Below are 7,334 nucleotides of genomic sequence, written 5' to 3'. Positions count from 1 at the left end.
TTTTTTTAACTTTTTTAAAACCCAATCGGGAGAAAAAAAAAAAAAAAACTAATTTAAAAATTGCTTTAGTACCAAATAAAAAAAGTTAAAATTTTTAACCTGATAATTTTTAAAAACCCGTGAGCAGAGCGAGATTTGAGAGCCGTGTGCTTCAGATCTATAAATACGGGGGGTCTCATTATCTTGGGCCTTATTTCCGCTGACAAAAACTGTCAAAACGACACTAGAAACTGTCGCAAATTTTTTCATTGGCGACACTTTCCGGGCTGGCGCGATAGGAAATGTCCAATGTTCCAACCCTTTTACAAAAAGGGCCCCAAATCACTACCCCCTTTTCCTAAAATCGTGTTTAATTTTGGGCGAATGTGATTTTTTTTTTGAATTATTTTAAAATTATCACCAATTTTTTAATGATTTAAAATGGGAAATAGCAGTAATACAAGTTATTCTTTTATCAACATCTAAAAATTACAAAAAAAACAAAAATAGAAAACCTTGAAAAAAAAGCCCAGGCCCTAAGCACCTCCCCTCATACTTTTTTTCCTTTGTCTATCAACATCGGATTTGGCTGCATTTCTTTAAAAAATTTTTGAAAATTTCACCTTTTTTTAAATGTTTTTATTTAAAAAATACGCGTGCGCATCATCGTTTCGTATGTGGCATATATATTAATATTATATAAATATATATAATATTATATATATTATATACATATAATATATTCATATATTAAAAATATATATATAATAATATATAATTTATATATATATAACCCTTTCTTGGTGCGCTTTATAACATATATACATTATTTTTGTATAAGGCGTTTGTGTTGTGTGCTTTATATATATAAAATTATAAATATATATTATATATAATATATATATAATATATTATGGACATATAAAATATATACAATACACAAAATTTTATTTGTAGTCCCTATATGTGTGGTGTAACACAATTTATGATATTATATAATATATATAAAAAATATATAAATAATATTGGGTCTTGTGGTGTGTGTGTGTTGGTGTGTGGGGGTGTTTTTGTGTGTGTGTGTGTGTGCGTGTGTGTTTGGGGTTGTGTGTGGTGTTGTGTGTGTGTGTGTGTTGGTGCCGGGGAAAACACCACAATAAAATACGCAGTACAAAACAAAACCACACACACATGCGTAGTATGTTATAATCTAAGCATATACTCAACATCATACATATATATCATATAATGTAAAAAAAAATATATGAATATTTATATTATAATTATATTATATATAATATATTATTCTATCTGTGTGTGTGTGTGTTATGGTGGTTTGTGTTATTGTGTTGCTGTGTGGTTGTGGTATGTGTGTGTGTAGAAATTTGTAGTGTGTGTGTCTTTTAAATCTGTTCATTTAAAGAGAAACAGAAAACCCCAAAAACGATAAAAGATATATAAATAAAACTTTAGACTATCTTTTATATGTTTTCATTGGGGGGATTCAGCGATGTATGAAAACCAGTCAGTACCATCAATTTTTCTTTATCAAACGCCCAAGGGGTCATTGGCGTCGAAAGAAAAAAAAGGTAAAAAAAAGGAGAAAAAAGAGAGAGAGGGGGAAAAGGGGAGAAGGGAAAGGGGAAAGGGGGGGGCCCAGAAAAAGCAAAAAACCCCATTTTAAAACGGATTAGGACCCTGTAAATGAAAAAAAAACAAAAAAAAAAAGAATTTTAAATTAAAGTAACATTTCCTTAGTATCAACTCATATAATTTGGGTTTTTAAATTCCTTTTTTTTAAATGAGCTTCATGGGCCTCTTTAGGTTACGAATCACAAAAAATTACTTTCTCCATTTACATTTAAACCTGAAAAAAGTTTTTAGCAATAGTATGTAAACACCATTTGTAAATCCCATAAGGCAAGAACTCGGTAACGAAATTCAAAATAAGTGTAAATTGCATATTTCTTTTGTGCTTAGGACGTAACGTTTGGTGTAGGCAAACCACAAAAGTCAAATTACCTTTTTTTTAGGTGAAGCTAGTGTTCGGGTAGGCCTACCGAGAGGAGTTTCTTTTGGCTCGGGGGCAAATATCCCCGCCGCGATGTTACTCTCGAGTAGGCCCGAAAGCTCGGGGGTGATTGGCGAGATCGGTTCCCCAAAACCCCCGGGACTGACTCTACCGGCGGGGAAACTCGTCGCCGTTTGGTCCCACAGCAACTCCCCTTCGTGGGCGGTCCGAAAAAAACCTTCGAATCGTATTGCCCCTGGAGATGCGCAGGCTTGCAGGGTCGATGTGACGGTTTCGCTCCTCGGGGTCGCCGGAGGGGGGATGGTTTTACTGTCTTGGAAATGGGGGGCGGCAGTTTTTTTCCTGATAGGTTTTGCCTCGGCCCCCGGGAAAACCGGTAAATCTCGTCAGGGGTACTGTAACCTTGGTTGCTGGTAGGGGCCCGACACTCAAGGGTGTACATGCCGAAGGGCCGTCTGGTACGGGGAACCCCGGGGGGGGGATTTAGTGTTGGGGGAAACCCTTCTGCGTGAATTTCGATGCGGTGCGACACCAGCCGGACCTCTATTGATGCCGGCCAAACGATTTTGCTCGGAGGGGGCCTGTGTTGCCGGATTCCCCATCGGGGAAGCTTCAAAAAACTGTGGGCGGATGACGGGGATGTAAGACGGTCTGCCCAGCGGTTGTCCAGGGGTGGTGCCCCGGGGAAACCCTGAACTCACCGCTTCAGTTGAGGGAGGTGCCCCGTCGGTGGCCGGGGGAGGGAAGGGTTTTGCTGCTCCCTGCGAACCACTGGTATCGATCGGGGTGCTGCTCGCATTACCATGGATTCGGACCTGGATAGGGGTCTCACCTGGTTTTTGGGCCCCGGGGAGTGTTGTATGTCAGGGGTGAACGGGGGCAAAAAAACCTGCCTCTTTCACGCGGGGACTGCGGCGACCCCTGTGTGCAGGGCGAATGAGGGGTTTGTGGCCCGTCAAATGTGGAAGCCCTTCCCCTCGACATATGTCCGGAAGTGTTTGAGGGCCTGTAACCGAAAGGGAGCCCCTTGCCGAAAGAAAATTACCTTTTTTGTTGTGGCGGGAAGCCCGTGAAAAAAAGGGCCGGGGTTTTTCCCAAACCCGTTACCGAATCTTGTTGCAAAACGCCCCCATGGGGGTGTCCGGGGCGTCGACGGCTATATTGGCCTTTGTCCCTGCTGGGGTGGTTGGGGGGGTTTCCCGAGGCTAAGGCGCCCTTGCTACCCTGAAAGCTTCGATCGCCTCGGAGGCCAAGTAACGTCTCTGCCGCGTCCCGACCGGGTTTTGGGGCGGGAACGTTGCAGAGGTCCCAAAGAAGGCACACTTCGGGATAACCTCCGAAAAAATTAATCCCGAGGTATTTCCGAAAGCTGGTCTTCTTTGTTTTTTGGGGAACCCCTGAGCGTGCCCTTCTCCTGAGCTGGGGAATCCCGTCGGGGTAATCGTGTGACCTGAAGGTGAGAGAGGGGACTCCGAAAAGACTTTTCCCGGGGTTGTGACGACCCCCGGGCTCCCTGCAAGCGGTAAAAGGGGGCCCCGGGAGGGCTGGGGTGTTCCCATGTTTGCTGCTGGGCGATGAGTATACGTCGATGTAGACAAAAACACCCTGTAGGCCTGGGGACATCGTCCATGAACCGGGAAAGGGACGGGGGAATTCGTACAGGCCGAAGGGCGGGGTCCAGCTTCTTCGGGATGTCCTCCTCGGCGATGGGATTTTTGGGGTACGCTCTACAGGTCGATTTTAGAGAAAAACGGGGGATCCCGAGAGCTCCCGGTGAAGGATGGGGGGCGGGAGGGGTAATGGTCCCGGGGGGGGTTGGATTGAGGTGACGATAATCCCCAGGGGCGCCGTCTCCGTCCTTCTTTCGAAAAAAAGGTGCAGGGGGAAAGCCCCCTGGTGCTGGAAAGGGGGTAGATGCCGACTCTCGCTGTGCTCAAAAATCTGCCTTTGCATGCGGAACGATCTGGGGGCGGTGCCTGCAGCGGGAAAAGCCGGGGGGTTTCCCGTCGTGGACATGTGGTGCTTGAACGGGGTGTGGTGGTGTCATTGCCACGTTGATGGGGTTGGCAGCGTGGAAACTCGCCAGCCGCCTGTAAGGGCCGGTTGGGGATACAGTGTATAATCCGGGGGACCGTACCAGGCCGATGAGGCGTAGGTTTTTGGGCCCTGACTGGTGCACGGCACTCCCCCCCTAAAGGTCCACCGTGAAAACCTGGTGAGCCGAAAAAACAGCTCCCAGGATCGGGTGCTGTACTCGGGGACAAGGAAAACGCAGTACTTTGGGCGGAGCGCCGCTGAAAAAGGAGGGCAAAGAGCGCTCACCTTATTTTGGGGGGGAACAGTTGGCACCTCCAATGTCGAGAAGAGGCGATGCCTGTCTTTGAAGGGGCGGGAATGGGGGCTACTTCCGTCCGTGTCCACCAAAACCCCGGTGGAATTTTTGTCGCGGACGTGAGTGGCGCCGCTGGGGGCCCCGGGGGATCGCGTTACTATTCCCCGGTGTCCGTTTCCCGGCCCCGGGCAAGGGGTTCGCACCGACGCCCCTGCTGCCAAATGGGAAAAGGTAGAAAAAAGTAGCTACCTGGAGCGGGGAACGCGGCGGCTTAGGGGGTGCGGGGACGGGGGGCGTAGCTGTCCACGATCGCGGTTGAAACCGGGGGGATTTTAGGATTTTCGATGGCGGGATCTGGGCGTGGTGAAAGGTGCGGGGCTGAAAGTTGCGAAAGGGGTTGGAGTTCGGCAACCTTTTCGCGGGCTTCCAAATTAAGGTGGCGGGCGGCTAAGTTTTAAATTTGGGGCGGGATTTTGAGGCTATGTCTCGTCCGCTTTTGGGCTTTTTTGTTCAATAGGGGGTCCGACGCTAGTAGAGCTTTGAAAGGTCGCTGGTAACGCTGAAGGAACAGCGAGCGTAGAAGTGGGAGGGGATGATTTTTGGCACGGGAGAGAGTGCGTGTATTGCCGGGGGTATTTCCGAGGGTACGGGGGTCAGGGGGACGAAATGTTAAGAGAGCGCGCAGCGCGTTTTGTGGGGAAAAGGGGCGGGTCTCTGGGATTTCTTCTTTTTAGAGTTCATATGGTTGTACCGGGTTGTTATAAGGTCCTGACGGGGAAACAGGGGTTCAGGGGAAAGGGTGGGCCAGATCCAATTTGGGGTCGGAGAGGTGACTAGCGTAGGAGGGAATCCCTTTCCCCCGCAGAAACCATTCGGAAGGCAAGCAAAAGGGGCAGGTGGGCAATGGGTTTTAAGGCGGGTGCACACCATGGCTAACTGGGCTCTTACTCCGAGGGGCCCCCATGTGGTTTTAGCAAACGCACAAGAATTTAAAAACCTTTTTTTTAGAGTGTACGCTAGTGTTCGGGGGGAGCCTAGCGTGAGTGAGTGAGTTTCTTTTGGGGCCCCGGCGGTTAAATATGCCAGCCGCGTGTATACTTCCCAGTTCATAAGCTGACGGTGATTGGGAGAGTCGTTTGCCAAAAACCGCCCGGACCTGACTCTACCGAGCGCGGAAACTCTCGCACGTTGGTCACCACAATGTGGCACGATCTCGAGATTTTTTTTTCCCTCTTTAAAAAAAAAAGAAAAAATTATCTCCGTAGCTGTTTTTTTTTTTAGTTTGAGAGTACTTTCAAAACCCCAAGGATTCCTTCCTATATCGATTCCAAAGGGGATTTTCTTTTACCATTTCTCAAGGGTAAAACCCAGTGCTATTACTTTAATTTTATCGAAAGTATTTGAGTTTATTTGAAAATGTTCCTTCTTTTCAAAACATTTTTATAGTTTTTTTCCTGAAATTGAGGGTTAGGAGATGTCTTTCGGGGCTTATCCAGCACGGAATACCTCCTTCTCCGGGACTTTGCTGGGTCCCAGAAAAATGGGGGATCCCTGGCTCTTGGGCCACTCTCGAACCCGCATGCTGGAGTGGTACGCGATTGGGTCCCTGCCAAGGGATCGCCACTTCTCCAGAACTGCAGGGTTTCGGGAGTGCGAGTTCGGGGCACTGATATGGGCGGTTTGGCTACCCTGCGGGCCCTTCAAATTCCCCCCCCCTCCATGGGCCACCCTGAGGTATTTCACCTGGCAGACAAAGGGAGGAGGAGTGTGCCCGTGGGTTCACTATGGCATTCTCGCCCGATTCACAAAACCCTGAGGGACCCTTTCTTAGGGAGCTCTTCAAGCGCGTAACACCGAAGCAGCTCGGAGTCCCCCTGGAGACATTAGGGCCACGAAGCGTGTCGCAATGCCGGCCAAATGGTAATCAAATCTTGCGTCACTCTGGTGCGTGGGGCCGGACACTGCTAAAGGGGAAAAGGGGGAAACATTCAAGGAATCTTGCAGGAGGTTGAAGGCCATTTCTTGGAAAGTGCCCTTCGCCCCCCCAGCAACCCCCTTAGAAAGCAGAACTCAACCCTTCTACAGAGGACGACATCTCAGATCATTTTGGGAGTTCGTAAATTTTGGCTTAGCTTTTTGAGCGTTGTACCGGGTAGCCCTTCCAACAGTTAGTTTGGATGAAACCCTGTCACAGTGCCTGTACCAGACCCCCCTCAGCGAAGAACCCCTACCCTAACGAGGTTTGGATGGTTTTTCCAAACAAAGAGTGGGAAAAGCGAGGCATTGTGTTTCCCTGTAAACTGTTAAAGGCGGGGGTAAAACCCATGGCTCCGGGCCCATACACCTGACGCGATCGGCATCGGGTCCCATTCCCCCTGCCCTGCTGGGGGGCGTGGCATCCCTCTCGGGAAAGGGGGAAAGGGGATCATTGGGACTGTAGCACTAAAACACTGCTCAGCATACCAGGAAAGGGTTTTCCGCCCACATTCTTCTAAAACGGACCCGCACCATTATGAGGCATCAGAGACCGGAGCATCTGGATTTACCCCTGGCAAGCCCCACAATAGACTGAACTAGCGCTTCGAGAAATTTGTGGAACCCCGTCGTGAGTTTGGTCGGGGGTTTTCTTGAAACCCTACATCGCCCCAAGAAGGCTTTTTGACCCGGGCATCGGGAATCGCTAGAGAGATCCGGGAACTCAGGGGAAATTCCCACAGTTTATTGCCCTAAAGCAACCCTTTATACTGTACTGAAAGTGCTGTAAAGTGTGGTGGGGGGGCTGTCAAATTCAGGGGGAGGCAGGCTGTGCCTTTTACCATACTTTTCAAAACCCGTAGGGCTGGATAAAGGGGAGAGCTACTAGCCAAAGCAGTGTGTAGCAACTCTAGGGAATAGCAAGGCTCGCATTGACTTTTTCCCCGAGCTGTAACCTATAGAGTCCTTTGGGGTCATTGGTGGGGGCTTTTTGGTGCTTTCAATGAGGGAAAGCCCTTG

The sequence above is a fragment of the Penaeus monodon genome, chromosome 18, assembly GCF_015228065.2.
Source record: "Penaeus monodon isolate SGIC_2016 chromosome 18, NSTDA_Pmon_1, whole genome shotgun sequence".
In the NCBI taxonomy this organism is placed as follows: Eukaryota; Metazoa; Arthropoda; class Malacostraca; order Decapoda; family Penaeidae; genus Penaeus; species Penaeus monodon.
Note: the sequence above shows the minus strand (reverse complement) of the source record.